The sequence below is a fragment of the Macrotis lagotis genome, chromosome 7, assembly GCF_037893015.1.
Source record: "Macrotis lagotis isolate mMagLag1 chromosome 7, bilby.v1.9.chrom.fasta, whole genome shotgun sequence".
NCBI classification, from domain to species: Eukaryota; Metazoa; Chordata; class Mammalia; order Peramelemorphia; family Peramelidae; genus Macrotis; species Macrotis lagotis.
In genome coordinates, this window is record NC_133664.1 from 181094112 (window position 1) to 181114598 (window position 20487).

Consider the following 20487-nt stretch of genomic DNA (forward strand, 5'->3'; position numbering starts at 1 on the left):
AAAAGCTGATCTGTAACCCTGGTATCTATAATTACTTATCTTACTTTTCTACTTATATCCCCAGGGACTTAGTACAGTGCTTTGCATATAATAAGATCTTAATAAATTTTTTTCATTCATTCATTTATTCAACCATTCTCCCCCCCGCCAAGTGTCCAAACTGTCCAAGCACTGAGTCTGGAGTCATAGTTAAAATCTGTCTTCATTTACTAATACCATGACCCTGCGTAAGTCACTCAACCTCTCTTTGCCTCAGTTTCCTCAGCTATAAAAACTGAAGATAATAATATCACTTGATTCCTAGGGTGATCATGAGGAGAAAATTAAATAATATTTATAAAGTGCTTAATACAGTATCTGATACAAAATGTACACTGTGCAAATGTTAACTATTATTATTATTATCATTATTATTGCTATGGGTCTTTATAAGGTATAAGGTATTTATTGATGACATTGCATTGGAGTTTAATGGAAAATCACTAACCTGAAAGTAAGATAGTTTAAGCCCCTGGTCTAACTCTATCAATTACTAGTAACGTAACTTTAAAGAAATAACTTTATTTATATCATTGAACTTCATTTTCTCCCTTAGTAATAAAGTAGGAAATACAATACATGCCCTACCAACTATTTTAAGTAGATGAAAGAATATAAGTGAAAGTGATTTGGAAAACTTATTGCTTCTATTATTATTATTATTATAACTAGAATTTCTAGAACACTTTAGCAATGAAATAGATGGCTGGCTAGCTGACTTCAAAGTCAGAAACTCTGGCATTCAAGTCCCAATTATGATATATATTGACTTAGTGAAGAATCACAGCCTCTCGGTGCCTCAGTTTCCTCATGGATAAAATGAGGGAAGCTCAGCTTCAATGACCTCTAAGGTCCTTTCCAACTCTGTCTGTGATCCTATGAAATTATTTAACTTCTCAGTGGTCCAAGCAACCAATTCTCTAAAACTGAAAGTTGTAGAAAAGGTAACAGCACTCATTGGAAAAGAAAATTTCTTTCCCTATTACAAGACAATTAAAGATTCAATCCCTAGCTAGGTGGTATAGAGGATAGAGCACTGAACTTGGAATCAGGAGGACAAGAGTTCAAATCCAGCCTCAGATACTTGACAATTACTAGCTATGTGACTTTGGGCAAGTCACTTAACCCTGATTACCTTGCATCCAGAGCCATCTCCAATTGTCCTGATTCATATCTTGCCATTGAACCCAGATGATTCTGGAGAAGAAAGTGAGGCTGGTAACTTAGCATAGCACCCCCTCACTCAAATCCAATTCCTGTTCTTGTCATGGTATCACATTCCCTAATGTTTTCTTTGAGAATGAAGGACAGACATCATCAACATCAGCAGCAGCAGCATCCCTAGTTCATTACAGAACTTTAAACTTTGTAGAGTATTTATTTGTGCTAGCTGATATGGAATGATGATGATATTATGTTATTTACCTCAGGAAGTGTATGGGATGTCCAAGGAGGACAAGCATCTCTGGCGTGAGGGTTTTTCAAGTCTTTACAGGGCTTCTGATACAGTTTTGATATCTACCTGATACTCTACTCTCACCTGTGTCTCCAAGAAGCTGTAGCACATGCAGCAGTCACACTCTAGCCAAATCATCTCGGCAAATGAATTAAAGCAGATTGAGGATCTCTGAAGGGCATAAAATCCATCAATGCATTATGAGGATGTCTACCTCAAGCAAGTGAAGACTTTCAGAATGGGCAGATGGAGAATAATTTGTTACAACAGGCAGGAAGGTGCCTAAAGCAGGCACTGAGGAGCACTTAGACCTTGGTGAGACATCAGTGATACCAAGGTCATCCACTGGATCTTGTACCATCATCAATCATCTTGATTTTTGTTTTACCACTGGACTTTGATGACTCCAGAAGAAAGAGTGAGACTCACAACCTTGTGCAACTCTGCCTCACTTAAATCCAATTCATGAACAAATCAAGATTTCAGCCCTTAAAATCATTGGTCTTTTTTAAAAAACTGAAGGACAGGCATCATCTCAGGAAGTTATCTCATGTCTTTAAAGACCTACTGCCACTTTTTGCATCCATTGTTCACTTCAGTAGTCAGCATCAGAGGGTCCATTGTATATCCAGCCATTCGAAAGAAGTCTCAAATCCATTCTTTGTTATTCTACTTTTGATTTCTGTTTATCTTGTTCTATCATAGTCAATAAATTGTGAATATGTGTTCTCTTTTTAACCCCAGTAAGAACATCTGCGATTTGAATGTTCCATTCTATTTCCATATCATTCCCCCCACAGAGTTCCTTGGTCACTTCCCCTCTTTAAAATGTATCTTGGCACTTTGACAAAGCCCAGTAGCCTAGTAACCTGTCAATTACCTTTACACTTCAAACCCACTGTTCCCATTTGATAATTTTCTTTAGCAAACATGTACTTCTCAATTTTTTTTCAGGGACTTTACTTCAGAGAAAAAGATGGGACTTGAGCTCAGGCTTTTCTGACTCTGAGCCTGGCCCTGTATTCATTATGTCACCTATCAGTCAGTTTGTGAATGTGCCAGAAAGTCAAAAGAGTGGCTTCTACTATCAAGAAGCCCTCATTCAAATAGGGGAAACAACAGGCAGACAACTATGTACTTAAAAGTGACATGCAGCATTAATGGAAGGCAATCCTCATAAGGCAAGCCCTTCTGAGCAAGGGGAGAGTACAAGTGAGCAAATGTAGGATTTGAACTGAGCCTTGAAGGAAACCAGGAAAACTGGGAGACCAGGGAAAGGAAGGAAGGCATTCCAAGCCTAGGGGGCAGTTGTTGAAGAGGCAGAATGTGAACATGGAGTGTTGGTATGAGGAACAGAAAGTAGAACAAATGAAAAATTAAATCAATGTTAAATTCATGACACTAAGTGACTAGAATTGTGGAATTTTAGAATAGGAAGTGATTACATTTTAGGGATTATATTAGAATTTTAGAACAAGAAGAGATGACTTAAGTGAGGTAGGTAACTTAATTTATATGGCTTTCATGTGTAATAAGTAAGAAGCCCTGAAGAACAATAAACCAACAACCTGTATTTCTAGATCATTTACATGAAATGTTTCCATTTTTAAAAACAATTCCTTAGTCCCAATGTTAGTTTTGCAATTTTTTAAATCCCTAAATCAACAAATAATGAAAAACAAAAATAGGAACCATCTCTTAGTTGTCTTTTTCAAAGAAAACTATTAAAAATACTATAATTTTTGGATCATAAACAAATGATAGCAGTGGGTTTCATGTTACCTGGATAGAAAATGTGTCTAAATTAACTTGTTTTAGATTACCTGGGATATGTGAACAAAAAATAGTCACAGTTTCTCTCTTTTTTCTTTTTTATGGTGCCAAAGAATGGAAAACAGAGGGCTCCTATTAATTACAGAATGGATATACAGAATATTGGATATGAATGAAATTAAATACTATCTTACTCTAAATAAAGTGATTAAAGTAAAGGATAGAGTCAAAGAAATCTGGGAAGATATACAAAATGATTAAGAGTAAAGTGAAGGGGTGGCTAGGTGGCGTAGTGGATAAAGCACCGTCCTTGGAGTCAGGAGTACCTGGGTTCAAATCCAGTCTCAGGCACTTAATAATTACCTAGCTGTGTGGCCTTGGGCAAGCCACTTAACCCCGTTTGCTTGCCAAAAACCTAAAAAAAAAATAGTAAAGTGAACAGAATAAGGGAAACAATTTATATGGCAATAATAATGTAAAAATAACTCCAAAAGACCTAAGAACTCTGATCAACCATGATTCCAGTGGATCCATAATAAAGCATGTTTCCTTTCTCCTGACAGATGGACTCAAGGTACATAATTAACCAGACATTTTTTGAATGTGGCCAATGTGGGAACATGTTTTGCTTCACTGCACCTATTTATTACAAAAGTTTTGTTTTTCTCCCCCCCCATAAGTACAAAAAATATCTAATAGATCACATGGGGGTTAAAGGATTCTGTGTTTTATTTTAACATATATGGTAACATACATGCCCCTACGTAATTATGCTACCCCTTCCACATTGTAGGAGTTAGGAGCATGACACCTCACAACCTGGAAAAACCAAGTTAAAATTTTTGATCCTCCCTTCATACCAGAAAAGAATTCTGATTTTTTTCTTTTTATATGCAGTGTTTATAGCACCTTACTGTAAAATTTGGGTAAAATATTGGGTCATGAGTTCTGTGTCATCTTCTGGTCTTTGAGTATCATCTGCAGCTTCCACAAAACTCCCCCAAAATTCACATTTAATTTCTTATTCTGCTCCTTAATATATCAGAAACTATGATGGGGCAAGTTGAGAGGGAAAAGGAATAACTGTATTCATGATCTTATTTATATTTTGCCAAATATGAAAAATTGAACCCAATGATGAGAATAATAACAGAAATAGTCAATTTGTATAGGGCAGAATATCTAAGATGTTTTACAATACACAATAATTTAAAAGATATTGATGTCAAAACATAATTGTGTGCCAATGTGGAAATTGGAAATAATATTTTACAATACTGAGGCATCAATACTTTAAGATTCTGGACTTCATAAATTCAATTGATCTAACCCATAACCAAAGATAATTAGCACAAGAGTTCCAAAGACCATTCCATTCCAAAACAATTTCAACCCAGGTGATATGGCCAACAGAGACCAATAAATTCTTGTGTGTCACACAGATTGTACTACTGGGAAGATGAATTTTTAATGGATTTAGCTGAAAGTCATGGTCAGAATGTTTCTTGGAACTCTTAAGCCACTGTGAAAGTATATTTGGCCTTAATACTCCCAGAGTGTTTCTAGATTGAGGTTACTGGAGTTTCCATTCGTGGTTTGCATGAAGACGGTCTGGTTATGTTTCATGTCTGCTTAGAGTTTGAAGTAGGAAGAAAAAAAGGAACTGGAATATTTCTCACCTCATCAACCCTAACCACATCCCCCTTGCCAATCACCCTGTGGGAAAGAGAAAGAGGAAGAAAACAGAAGGAGAATAAGTGATAGATGAAAGAAGAAAAAGTTGGGGAACAAACAGGAAAGAGAAAGGAAAGAGAAAAAGGTCAGGAAAATCAAGGAAGTGAGCTCCAAAGAGGTTGCTATCCAGGGTATCAAAACTCTGGTAAATGTTTAACAAGTAACCTTCTGGAAGGTGGAAAAAGAATATATACAATAAATCTTTAAGTTTAATCTGTATCCATAACATTTCCCCCAGCTCTTTCTTAAGCCTAGGCAATCAACAAAAATGATAAATCAAGCCCTGATTTGTAGTGTTTTCAAGATATAAGCATCATTAACAATAGGCTTCCAGGATCTAGTAAGAGTTGCTTCTGGCATGCCCCTGTAACACCCCAAAGAGGAAGGACATACTTAAAACTTCAAAAGGACCCAACTTAATCAATGTCCTTGCTCTAAAATTCAATGGACATCATTCTACAAAGGAGAAGATGAATTATTGGAGAGACAAAGAGGCTGACTCACCTATGGATATACAAGTGGTATGTGGAAAGTAGATAGAAAGGAAGTCAGTTTGTTGAATTCTAGTCTTCCACTCCTTCTACCAACTATCCTGCCTTCAAATAATGATTGACATTTCCCTTCCAAATAACACACTAAAACTCTATTTGATCTTTTTATACAAAATGGATATTTTAATACTTTGCAATTTTAATAGTAATTTCGATGACCCAGATTCAGGTGATTATTACATTGGGGAGTGGCATAGGTAGGAAGAGAGAATAAAGAAGAGGAATGAATCATAAGTAAAGGGGGAGGGGGAGGCAAAAACAAGACCAGGACATTCACTTTCACGGTACTTAAAATTCCAAAATATTTTGCCATATTCCCATATGACCATACATATTATATTTATTCTATGCCACAAGTTCTCAGAATGATCACTCTTATCCCAACTATTCATTTCCCTTTTTTTATTTCAGGAAACAACAGAGACAGGGAAAAGTTGCAAAACTTGCCTAAGGCCACTCTAGTGGTTGAGTTGGATTTATAGCCCAAACTTCCTTATCCTTTATTCTGACCATTAGCCAATATCATCTTTTCTGATTCCACATGAAGGCATTCAGTCTGAATCTCTACGGTATTGAAAGAATTAGTTGAGAAGGCAAGAATTCATTTACCAAGCAGTTATCTTATTTAGATGTACCACTGGTTCAACTGATTTTTGACCTTGAATTGACTGATTATTTTCACCTGAATAAAGCAGGTCTTTTACCATCATTAAGGCAATAGCCATGGTGAGCTACTAGGGCATTGATCATAGAATAGCTATTCAAAATGGCTGATGATCAGGGCTGGACTCTTCCAAGTGTTCATTGGGCCTGGATCTGGTTCCCTGTGAGAGTCATGACAAGAAGACAGAAATGGAACTCATAAATTATTTCAACGCCATATCCCAGAAAGTGAACAACAATACACTTTCAGTTTTCAGACACAAAAGACTATGGAAATTCAGGAGGAGAGCTCCAAAGTCAAGGATAATAAGAATAATCTATCAGAAATGTCAGGACAGTGAATTCTCTTTAAGATTAAGAAGATTAAGGGGTGGCTAGGTGGCGTAGTGGATAAAGCACCAGCCTTGGAGTCAGGAGTACCTGGGTTCAAATATGGTCTCAGACACTTAATTACCTAGCTGTGTGGCCTTGGGCAAGCCACTTAACCCCATTTGCCTTGCAAAAAAAAAAAAAAACCTAAAAAAAAAAGATTAAGAAGAAAGTACAATGAAACAAGCATTTATTAATAGATTCTATTATGAGCCCCATTTTACATTTAAGGAAACTGAGGCAGATAATGGTTTAAATGTCTTGCCCAGGTTCACATAACTACTAAGTATATGAAGTCAAATTTGAACTCAGATTTCAGGATAGAATGTCAGTGACTGACTTTCTGAAGTCAGGAAGACCTAAGTTCAAATCTGGTCTCAGATTTTAACTAGCTGTGTGACCCTGGGCAAGTCACTTAACTCTGTTTACCTCAATTTCCTCATCTGTAAAATAAACTGGAGAAGGAAATGGCAAATCACTCTAGTATCTTTGTCAAGGAAACCTCATTTGGGGTCACAAAGAGTCAAATGCAACTGAAACTACTGAACAATATCAACGACAACTTTCTGACTCCAGGCCCAGCATTCTATTGATCACCTGACTATAAGAATTGGGGAAGAAGAAACCTTAGAAACCTTGAAATCTTACAAAAACTGGTTTTTATAAGGCAGGCTTTCATTCAGAAATGGATCCCATTTCTGAATTTCATGCCTGCAATTCCCAGGCACTGCCCTCTATTATTTGATTCTTTCTCCCCCTACTCTAAGTCCCAGATCTAGAGGATGAAGGATGAGGGAAGGAAAATTACAACTTATCTATGCTCTGAGATAATAAGTTGACTTAAACCCACAAAAAAAGAAGGCATGCATCTTAGACTCATTTGAAGATAAGAAAATTCACCTTCTCACTAAAGCAGTAAGAAATGATGGCCGTTCTTTTGTGAGTGTTTTTTTTAGAATGTATTCTTGCACACTATAGACATAGAATGAAATAGAATGAATATGCCTACTAGACCCATACTGCCCAACAAACAGAGTCTGCAAAATAATTTAGAAAGCAACTCTGGAAACAATCCAGATCATGATTGCCCAAGTCCCAAAAGAACCAAAAAAATTCAAGTCTCACTTGGCACTTATGTGTAGACCACACCTTATACTGCACATACCTAGTCCTCACCATACTTGCACAGGGAGTTCCAGAATGTTTAATAAACCATTTCAAAATAAAATTCCTTAAGCTTCAAACATCATTCTAAAAGTCTCTTTAGCAAAGCAGGTACTATTTTTTTCAAAAAAATGTATTACTTTGAAGAAAATCACTGATCCAATGAGTGAGACCCCATTACAAAAAAATATTAAGCAGGTAGGTTTCTATAACTTATCTTAAGTACAAGGTCCCTAACTCAACAAATTTTGCCAGGGTGACTGCTGATCAAGAAATTATAAAACTTCAAGGGATGCCAAGAGACCTATCTTGTCCATCCTCCTGCCAACAAACTGGATCTCATGTTGTTCAAAGATCATCCTTTTCCAACATCATTTGAAGCTAAATGGTTCACCATCCCTCCCTTTATCATGATACATGAAAAATTCATTACCAATGTCATGAATATATACTCTATACTTCTGAGCAACTCATTCAAGTCTTAAAGGCATTATTGTTTAAGTCCATACTATAATCAACTCAAATGGAAAACAAACACCTAAGGCAATTGAAATGAATCCTTTTTTAAAAGAGTAAAAAATGGGAAAGTTATGAAAATGGACAAAGATCAATGAAAAATATTTTTAGAAAAGAGTTCATTTGTGATAGCATCCTTAACAAGATAGTCCAGGCTCCAAATGTCTCAATGGGCAAAACAATGAACTGAGTGAAATGTTTTAACTTCTAGATATATTGTTTAGCTGCTGTGTGAAACTGAGCCAATGATCTAATAGCTCTGTGTATCCATTTCCTCATCTGTACAAATAAGGATAATAATAGTTGTTCTCTATTTACCCCACAGAAAAGTCTGAAGGAATAGTAAGATAGTGTCTTTAAGGTGCTTTGATCTCTTCTAAGATAAATGCTGTGTAAATTCACAGTGGAGTATTATTATAAGCTTACGACACAAAACCTGAATGGGCATAGATCACAAAAAGGACTGGCCATCACAAAGTGAATGCAAAAACCAGGGGAGAGAGCCAAGAGATGGGATTAATGTAATCAAAGATACACAAATACAAGTTATTTTTCTTCCCACACTTTGCACTTGTGACAGTCTGATGGTCTGATCAAAACATGATAATGAATAAAAATCTGTATTATTTCAAGGGGAAAGGGACAGAGCACAAACAAAAATGGCAACAGAGCAGCAAGTTTGGGAAATCTAAAATCAACATGCCAGAGTCATAGAATATTAGAGTTGACAAAGACCTTGGAGAGTATCATTTCTAAGACTAGCTGAGGCAATTGAGGTCCTGCGAAGGGAAGTATTATCACACAGCTAGGAAATGACATAATTCATGTCTGTCATCTTCCCGTCCTGTGCCCCTTTATGCATAATGTGAAGCTCTCAAAATATTTTTTAAAAAAGTAAATGATATGTAGATATGATATTAAGGCTTGAAAGGCATCTTGCAGATGTCTCTTTTGATCTTTATAATAAAAGGAATTAAATTCCCTTGACCAATGTAGGGGGAAATAATGGTGTCCCTCCTCTATGTAGTTTTCCAAGCTACACTATTACATCCCATGGGCCTTATTCCATGTCACATTTGGCCCATTACTTAGAAATAATCACCAGCTCAAGATGAATAAAAAGAAATTAATTTATTTGAAACTACGTCTTAAAATCCCACTTTATCCAGGAAGCCTCCCCTGACTCATTAGCAAAGAAGTAATGAATTTCTCTTGGCCACACCCTATTTAATCACACAACTTCTATGACTCTTTCCCTGGTTCACCATTACACAACATGCACTTACCTATTTGCTTCAACATAATATAAATAATTTCCCAATGTATTTGTCTTAGATATACTTGTCTATATTTGCCCTGCTGTGTATACATTCTTCATAAACATATATATATATAAGATATATATATATATATATAAGGCAACACTACTATCTTATATAGATAAACTCTGTTGGGTAGAAATATTTAAATTTAATCTGTATGATATCTTCTGTAGATAAGTGGATAACCACTAAGCAGGCTTATCATTTTGGACTATAGTGATTGCCATGAGGATAGAATCCTCCATACCTTTTATAAAGTAAAACTATTCCCTGCTCACTTGCCAGTAAGAGAAAGTCTCTCATGTTGATGCCCTGCCTGTATGACCACATCAGAATCTGAAACCCTTAATGGTTCAGCAGTTATATTTTACCAGTACTCACTAAGATGATCCCAAGACTAGTGGGACAGACATTCTAAAACCTCACAAACTATATTCATAGGCTCAACATCAGAAGATTGTATTATTTTGGCCACCACAATTCCTGAAACCATCAACTCAGGTATAGAGGAGTCTTGATTTGCCTAGATGGAGGGAATTTATCCACATCCATGAAATGAAGAATCTTTTGAAATCTTGAAGTAATAAGAAGTAATTTCTTAAACATATTTATTTACCCTCTCAAAGAATTCTAGATGGCATATTTATCAAGTTTGCAAATGATAGTGGACACAAAGCTGCAAACAATGGCCAATACTTAAGATTTAAAAATTTCCTGCAAACTAGAAGTTGGATTAAATTTGATGGAGACAAATGTCACGTCTTACATGGGCAAAAAAATAAAGAAATCAGTCTCACATATACAAGATGGTGTTGGGATGTGGGGGTGGCAGTGTAGCTAGTCAGCAATTAGTCTGAAAAATCTGGGGACTTTCAATATGAGTCAACAGTATAATATGGCAGCCAGAAAAGTGAATATAATTTCAGGCTTCATTAAGAGTGTACAAGACTAAGAAGTCTTTCTGTGTTTTGCACTGGTCAGACCACATCTGGAGTGCTGTGTGGGTTTTGTGTCTTTGTATTGAATTACAAAATCTCTCAATTTCAGTCGGAAAGAATTGCAATCTAGTCCTTAGTCATACAGTTCTCTCTTCAGTTATGGGTGCCATAGTTTAGAAGGGACTTTAATAAATTAGAGATTGTATAGAAGAAACCATCTAGGATGAAGAAGAGCTTTGAGATCATGGCATAAGAGGATTATTTGAAGAAACAGGACATGAAAAGAAAAAAGAAAGAAGACATGTCCAGCCTATTTAAGAAAAGACTCCACAGAGACAAAACAATTGGAATTCAAATACATGATACAAGAGGGATAAAATTTGTTCTTCTTAGCTCTGGAGGTTAAAATTAAAGTTAGTTATAAAACTACAGGTGAAAGTCACAGGTAGGTAAATTTCAACTTGATGCAAGAGAAAAGTTCCATGCCATCAGTACTGTTCATGATTGGAATGAGTTGCCTTGGGGAATAATGAGCTTTTCAAACAGTGAATTTCAAATGGATGACCATTGCCCAGGCATGGAGGAGAGTTTCTTGCTCCTGCTGAGGTCCTTCCAGATCTGAAATGTACTTCAAAACAAAACCAAAGCAAAGTCCACTGCTCTGAAATATGCAGATACTGGAGATCAATAAAGGGGTTTACCTTAATTTTTCTGGATGGTTGCTGTGCACTTCACATTGTAAAAGGAAAGATATAACATCATATAGAAAATAATGGAAACCAATGACATGTCCAGTTGCAAAACTTAGACAAAAGTCATAAGCCCCCACCCAAAAAATTCTAACATCTCCATTATAAGAATAATATAAGGATTACAAAGCACTTTCATAAAACACTTCCATGAAACAAGTAAAACATTAAAATACCAATTTCAGGGATGAATAAATTGAGGCTCACAGAGATAAAACCACCTGAAAGATGGTACTAGATTAAAACTCTATAAATGTGAAAGATATTCTACCAAGCACAAGAATTAATGAACTTCAGAGAATTAATATTGGGTAATATGATAGCAATGAATTTGGGAAAGCACTCAACTAAAAATCAACCCTTGCTCCTCATCATGGAATTAATACTGGAGAGAAAACTCATAAATGCAAGGAATCACTTTGGACTAAAGCAGAACTCTAAGGAAAAAAATGACTGTCAGAAACAAAAAAGATTGTTGCAGAGTCTTTTAAAACAGTCATGAGTTTTCAAAACATTTTCAGCCCGGGGTGGCTAGGTGGCACAGTGGATAGAGGACTGGCCCAGGAGTCCCTGAGTTCAAATCCGACCTCAGACACTTAATAATGACCTAGCTATGTGCCCTTGGGCAAGCCACTTAACCCCATTTGCCTTGCAAAAACCTAAAAAAAAACCAAAACCAAAAACCATTTTAGGCTCCACATACACAAACTTACCCATTCACATAATTCAGCACATTTTTTTTTATTTAAATGTTTACTAATATTTTTTAACATCAAATAACTGCCCAATAACTTCCCCAAAGAAAAGTTCCTCTCTTGTTCTAAAGAAACACTTTCCAAAAAGATTAAATAAAACAAATGGATATATCTCCCAGTATAGGCATCACTTTATATCTATTGTCCATCTCCTCTCAATAGGAGGAGAAAAGTCAGGATTCATCTTTACCTTAATCAAAATTCTGATTTATTAAATACCATTGTCTTTTACTTTATTGCAATCATTATGTGTATTGTTCTCTCAGTTCTGTCTACTTTGTCCTATATCACATCAAATAAATTCTCCCAATTTTCTCCTTATTCTTTATATCCATCATTGCTCAGAACATGCTAATATTCCATTACATTCATAGACCATGACATGATTAGCCATTCCCCAAATCAATGGCACCCACTAATGATGGTGATGATAATGATGATGATGAAAAAACCATTATTTATATACTGACAAGGTTTTGCAAAGTGCTTTGTCAATATCGTGTTGTTTTATCCTTACAACCCCAGAAAGCAAGTGCTATGATTATTCCCATTTTGCAGCTGAGGAAATTGAAGCAAACAGAGGATAAGTGACTTGTCCAAGATCACATAACTAGTAAATTTCCGAGACAAAATTTGAAACCATTCACTAACTGCCTCAAATTTTGGTTTTACAGGAGTGTGGTTGAGATTGTGAATCTGAAAGTAATATTTGAAGACTTCTCCATGGTATTCCTTGATAAATATGTCATAAAAACCAATATTAATACTTTAATTAGTGTATAGGAACTCAAAATACAACATCCTCTCTGTGGGGGCCCCCTCTTATGGTCTTGGCACACACTTAATACTGCACGTTCCATGTCTACAAGTGTTCAATACAACCTAATCAACCATTTTCAGATCAGTAACCAAGCAGGCAATCACATATGTTAAATTTGATTTAGCTATCAACATAAAAGAAACTACAATTTACTGAAACAAATTCAGCATTGGTTATTCAAATCACTGCTCTATGATCAGCCTGAAGGAATTCCAGAATGACCACCACGGTGTTTGAATTAACTAGGTCAGATTTCTGGAATTTAAATGATCCATATACACCTCACACTTCAGGGAAATATGTGTAGCAACTTTATCAACCTATAGCCTTGTTTTTAAGCAATTTATACAAAGACCAAGTATGTGAAAGAAGTTTTTCCTTTTTTTGTGAAGCACCAAAGTTTATGTGGTATAGTAGATAGACAATTGTACCTGGAGTCAAAAAGACCTGAATTCAAATCCAACCACTAATATTTACTAGTTGTGTGATCAGAGATAAGTCACTTTCTTCTATTTGCCTCAGTTTCCTCAATATACAATATTGATATTAAATAATAATAATAATAAAAATAAATAATAAAATAAAAATAATAAAAATAAATAATAATGATAAAACCTGCCTTCCAAGATTGTTGCAAGAAGCAAATAAGCATAGTGATAAAACAAGAATAGTGATAAAACAAAATTTTGTTATTGTTATTCAGTCCTATCTGACTCTGAAGAGTCTCATGAGTCATATTGTCCATGAGGCTTTCTTGATAATGATAGTGGAGTGGTTTTCTATTGCCTTCTCCAATGGATTAAGGCAAACACAGTAAAGTGGATTGTTTAGGGTCATATAATAAGATTGGTTTTGAACTCAGGTCATCCTGACTAGGCCCAGCATGCTACTATCCCTGAGTCACCTAGCTTCCTGCCTTCAGGCATAAAAGGAAATACTTTGTTTGAAATAATATCAGGAGGAAAAACAGTATAAGTAGTATTATCCCCTTTTTCCAGATGAGGAAACTGACACTAAGAGAGTTTAAATGATTTGTCATTTTCCCATATAAGGTAATGAGTGTCAAAGACAGAATTCGAACTCCACTCCAATTCAAACTGACTCCAAAGTCAGTTTTCCTTCTACTACACCACATTGCCTTTCAATCATCTTTCCTCTGAGCTGAATATTTGGATATAAGCACATCAGCTAGTCTGTCTCTTTGTGTTAAAGCCCATTAATTGAAGGAGGTGCCACTAAAAATTCTTCTTAGTTACTTTTAAGCATTAAGTGCACTTACAGCTGTAGAAATTTCAGAAAGTGTTCCCTGACCCCCTAGTGAGTGCCATTGATTTAAAAGGATTAGAGTGAAGGATAACTGATTTGTGTAATCTATGGATAGAAGATAGAGAGCTGGGAGACCAGAGAAGAAACATCAGCATTGGGGAAACAACTTTAGACAGAGTGGAAAGACCATCAAAACGATTTCCACTTTTAAAAAAATCTCACATATTTAAGAGTTTTTTCCCCCTTTATACAATTTAGGAATCTCAGTGACCATAAAAATAATACAAAATCTGGGACAAGTTTTAAGTATCAGGAGGAGGAAGCATATTTTAGGATTAGAATACTCTCAATAGAAGTATGAAACTACTGTAGTTTAAAGAAATAATGCCTAGAAAGATCCAAGGATGATGATGTTTTTTTGTCCTTCATTCTCAAAGAGGACCATGACATCAGGGAGGTGATGCCATGACAAGCACGTGAATTGTATTTGAATGAGGGGGTGCTGTGTTAAGTCATTAATCTCACTTTTTCCCCCAGAACCATCTGAGTCCAGTGGCAGATATGAATCAGGAAAACTGGAAATGGCCTGGAAGTGAGATAATCCAGGTTAAGTGACTTGCCCAAGGTCACACAGCTAGTAAGTTTCAAGTGTCTGAGACTGGATTTGAACTCCTGTCCTTCTGATTCCAATTCCAGTGCTCTATCCACTAAGTCACCTAGCTCCCCAAAGAAAAATCCAAGGAGTAAAACATGGAGGGCAGGATGGTGATGGTAGTGATCATTATCATCACATGAGATTATAGATTCCCTGTCTTAAGTTTTATCAGTAGAAATTTCTAAAGCTAAGCTCTATTAGAATGTAAGTTTCCTGAGGGCAAAGATTGTTTTTGTTTTTATTTGTATTTCATATCCCCAGTGCCTAGAAGATGCCTGAAACATATTAAGTGCTTCATAGATGCTTTGTTGGTTGATTGATTGATAGACTGATTAATAATGTGACTGGAAAAAATTCTTCCACAGAAAAAATATCTGTCAACTTTGAAGGTGTGGAATGTTCCCAGAGTTGAGATTCCATATTCACCAATGCATAGCATATGAAAATCAAGCTGAACAAATCCCTTTATGTTAGGTATACAGAGGAAATATCAACCATTAAGAGAACACCAACCATGACATAAACTCTCTCAACCAAAAACTACATATGTCTAATTCAGTAGTACGCACCATACCCTGAAGAGGTGATACTATGGGATTTAGGGCTGCTTCTCTGACTCACACTTTTGAAATCTTTTGAGAGGTTCCTCACTATTGCTTGCAATACCAAGGAATTCATCTGGTTCCACTCTGCTCAATGTGCTGAATCTCCCTAATTTTAATACTCTAGAAGATGAATCATGATTTCTGAGATAGAAATCTTCAGACAAATGAAAGTTGAGAAGAAAAATTCATGGCACCTCCTTCTATGTAAGGATTTTGAGAGAATGGATAAATGTTTACGTAAACAAATAAACAAATAAATAAATAAAGCAAGGTGGTGATAACATATTTCATACGATCCCAGGATGTAATTGCTGTTTGTTATTCTTAATGTCCCCGCTGGGATATATTAAATAACCATTTATTGGGTTTGGGAAAAAATAGGCAGAGCTTTAACAATGAAATCCTGAGATTTCAAGGGCCAGAAGGGTGGTTTGTTTCTGAGGTCAGGGTTTTTTTAATTTCTTTCTTTTTGTTATTATAAATTTGACAATCATGAACTTAACAAACATATCCTTACATAAAGAAAAATAGAAAAAGAGGATTGCATATGGAATCATATCTATCCACGTTGGACAGCTTGAATTTTTTCTGTGAATTTCAAATTTAGCATGATAATTCCAATAATGCCTTTATTTGTTTCTTATTTGTTTCTCCTTGTGAACTTGCCATCTGTTTTCTTCTGTTTATTTTTTTAATGATGTATTGATGCTATTTTTCTTTATTTTCTTCCTTTTTATGTACCATCATCATTAGTCCTCAATTCCTCCCTAAATCTTCAATTATTTTTGAGCGTATTTGTTTGTATTGAGGTCAAAACAATCATTTAATTTAGTTGCACCATTTTTTTAAAAATGGCTCTTGTAAATAAAAACAATTCAGCTTATTTTTTTACTTAAATTCTTTTTTTAATTTAATTTATTTTTTATTCTCATTTTGTACAAATGTTTTTTTACATTAATAAAATATACTTGATTACAAGTAAACAAAATACCCCTCCCCCATGAATATAGATAGACTTGCTTGGGCGAAAAAGTAAAGGGGAGAGAAAAAAATTAAAATTAAAAAAATAATAGCAATAATTGTAGGTATGACCAGGTGGCACAATGGACAAAGCACCAGCCCTGGAGCCACGAGCACCTGAGTCCATATCCAGCCTCATAAACCCAATAATCACCCAGCCATGTGACATGCAAGCCACCCGATCCCCACTGCCCTGCAAAAACCAAAAAGAAGAAAAAAAAAAGACCCAAAATAAAATAAAATAGTAATAATAGTAGGGGTGGCTGGGTGGCAGACAGAGCATTGGCCCTTGAGCCAGGAGCACCTGGGTCCAAATCCGGCCCCAGACACCCAAAGATCACCCTGCTATGTGGCCCCAGGCAGGCCATCCAGCCCCACTTGCCCTGCACCCTCCCCCAAATAATAATAACAAAAAATGTGCTTCAGTCTTTGTTCCAACACCATCAACTTTGTTGTGGGTGGATCACATTCTTTATGATAAGTCTATGGCAAAAGTTACTTCCATATTTTTCCACCGTTGCCATTGCTGATTGCAACTCCCTCCTTTCTTATTTCTCCACTACCATGTACTATATTTTCTCTCTCCTTTCACTCTGACTCTGCTGTAGGGTCGCTGAGTGGCGCAGCAGACAGATCCCTGGTCCTGGGGCCAAGAAGCCCTGAGCCCCCATACCACCCCTTGGGCCCAGAATCCACCTGGCCCTATGGTCCTGGGCAGGCCATCCAATCCCAGCCCCTTGCAAAAAGTAAAAAAGAAAATGTGTTATATCTGACCACTGTCCCCCCCATGGTCCATCTTCTCCTCCTTTATTCACATCCCCACCCCTTCCCCCTGCTCCCCCCTCCTTCTTACTCCAGTTGTCTATACCCCATTGAGTATATTTGCTGTTTCCTCTCCTAGCCATCTCTGATGAGAGCAAAGGTTCCCTCATTTCCCCTTGCCTCCCCCCTTCCAAATCATTGCAATATCTCATTGTAATAAAAAAAATCTTATTATGTGAAATATCTTGGACTATTCCCCCTCTCCTTTTTCTTTCTCCCATTCCATTTCCCTTTTTTTCCTATTGACTCCATTTTTACACCATATTTTATCTTCAAATTCAGCTTTCTCCTGTGCTTCAACTATAAAAGCTCCCTCTACCTGCTCTATTAACTGAGATGGTTCATATGAATATTATCAGTATCATTTTTCTATACATGCAGTTCATCCTCATTAAGTCCCTCATATTTCCCCCCTCTCCTCCAATCTCCATGCTTCACCTGAGTCCTGTATCTGAAGATCAAACCTTCTGTTCAGCTCTGGCCATTCCAAAATGAACCTTTGAAATTACCCTGGTTCATTGAAAGTCCATCTTTTTCCCTGGAAGAGGACATTCAGCCTTGCTGGGTAGTTCATTCTTGGCTGAATTCTAAGCTCTTTTGCCTTCTGGTATATTGTATTCCAAGCCCTACGAGCTTCCAGTGTAGTTGCTGCTAAGTCCTGTGTGATCCTGACTGCAGCTCCACGATATTTGAACTGTGTCCTTCTGGCTGCTTGTAATATTTTCTCTTTGACTTGGGAGTTCTGGAACTTGGCTATAATATTCCTGGGGGTTGGTTTTTTGGGATCTCTTTCTCGGGGGGGATCGGTGGATTCTCTCCATTTCTATTTTGCCCTCTGCTTCTAGAATATCAGGGCAATTTTCCTGTAGTAATTCTTTGAAAATGATGTCAAGGCTCTTTTCCTGATCATGACTTTCAGGTATTCCAATAATTTTCAAATTATCTTTCCTAAATCTGTTTTCCATATCAGTTGTTTTTTCAATGAGATATTTCACATTTTCTTCTAATTTTTCATTTTTTTGGTTTTGAAGTATTGATTCCTGATTTCTGGTAAATTCATCAATCTCCCTGAATTCTATTCTTTGTCTGAAGGATTTGTTCTCCTCAGAGAGTTTTCTTATCTCTTTTTCCATCTGGCCAATTTTGCTTTTTAAAGCATTCTTCTCCTCAATAACTTTTTGAACTGTTTTATCCATTTGACCTAAGCTGGTTTTTAGCATGCTATTTTTTCAGCATTTTTTTGGATTTCCCTGACTAAGCTGCTGACTTCATTTTCATGTTTTTCCTGCATCTCTCTCCTTTCTTTTCCCAGTTTTTCTTCCAACTCCCTCATTTGATTTTCAAAGTCTTTTTTGAGCTCTATCATAGCCTGAGCCCAATTTCTGTTTTTCTTGGAGTCTTTAGATGCAGGAGCTTGTGCTTCCTCATCTTCAGACTGAGTATTTTGATCCTTCTTGGGCTCATTTGCAAAATATTTCTCAATGGTCTTCCTCTTGTTTCTTTGCTTGTTCATTTTCCCAGCCTAAGCCTGTTTTTTGGGGTGCTTCCTGAGCTTTTGGGGCACTCCCACCAGGGTCTCAGTGTGTGAGGCTCTGTCCCCCCTCCTGGTCTGTGAATGACCATAAGCACCCCCCTCTGCCACTGGGACGAGTTGGGGGAGCCCTGTTGTTCTATGGGGGGCCTAGACTGGGATCAGGATTTGAATGTGGTCAGAGCCCCAGAGTCCTGTTCTAGGGGCAGAGGACAGAGCTCCGCAGTCTCTCTCTCTCTTCACTCCCCTCCCTCAGCTCAATGGGCTCATGCCCTGGGGGCTCCTGCTTACCAGCTCTGCCTGCTCCTGTTTCAGGGTCTGGGCTGCAGAAAGACCAAGCTGCTTGCTGTGTGCCCTGGGGGCTGGGCTCCATGTGCTCGCTCTGGCAGAGGTCCCCCGCTGTTCCCCCACTTTGTGACCGGTGCTCCCCGGGGTGCAGCTCAGGAGAGTCCCCCGCTGCTGTGAGCTGCGGCTCCCAGCGTGACTGCGGCTGCCTCCGGGAAGCTGAAGTTCTTTGGCTCTGGCAGGCCACCCCTCTGGTGGGCCACCCCTCCAACCCCAGGGAGCAGAGCCTTTCTGCTCTTTTCCAGGTTACCTTGAGTAAGAGAACTGCCTCACTGGGTCCCTTTGTGGGTTCTGTCTCTCGAAAGTTTAGTTAGAGTCCTTAGTTTATGAGTTTTTATCAGAGAGCTCCTAAGACTCGATCCCTTCATGTCGCCATCTTGGCTCCACCCCCTACTTAAATTCTTTTATATTAAATCAATCAATAATCAATCCATAAGCATTTATTGAATGCCTGTTATGTGGTAAATGCTGGTATTATAAAGGCAAAGCCAAAAGTGAATCTTATCCTATTTTATCCTATCTGGAGAGACATATGCACATATAAAGGAAGATAGAAAATAAATTCAATGTACCTTGTCTGGAAAGGACCTAGAAGATGGGACAATACCAGAAAGTCTCATGTAGAATGAGTTATGATCCATGTTTTGAAGGAAACCAGAGATTCTAAGGGGCATAAGTAAGAAGAGAGCACATTCCAAGCAATTAGACTTCGAAGACATTCAATACAGATACACAGAGATGGGAGATGGAAGGCCTGAGTATTGACCATCTTTCCTAACTTTTTGTCTACCATTTGCAAAAAGAATTGATTAAGCAACTACTATATATCAAGTGCTGGAAATATAAAGACAAAGATTGAAATAATTCATATGGCAAAGAGCATTTATTCAGCCTGTGTGAAAAACAGAAAGAAGGTGTGTTTGGACTATGCAGTACAAGGAGGAGAGGAATGGGTGTAAGAATGAAAAGGTAGGATAAGGACAGTTTGTAAAAAGCTTCACATGATAAATACTAAGCATACAATTTCTCTTTTGTTTGCTTTACACCACCTTTAGCTATGAGATTAAATACCTGAATGATGGATTTATTTTGTTTTCATTTTTCATTGAGTTCTAGCATGCTATAGACACTACCTCCATAGAAAATCAGAAGTCTGTGTATTCAAGGAAAGAATAAGCATTAATGTAGTTGTCAGAAAGATAATGACTTGTCTTGGGCGCTTTCTCAAATGTCTTCCCTGTACAAATGTCTTTCAAAGGTGAAGAACCAAAAAGTCTTAATATAATACCTGGTATCACAAAAGGGAAAAATATAAACCCAATAGAAATTGACTTTTCAACTGTTAAGGAGTTGGGTGGTAGAATGTAGAAGACCAGTTCAAATTCCATCTCTGA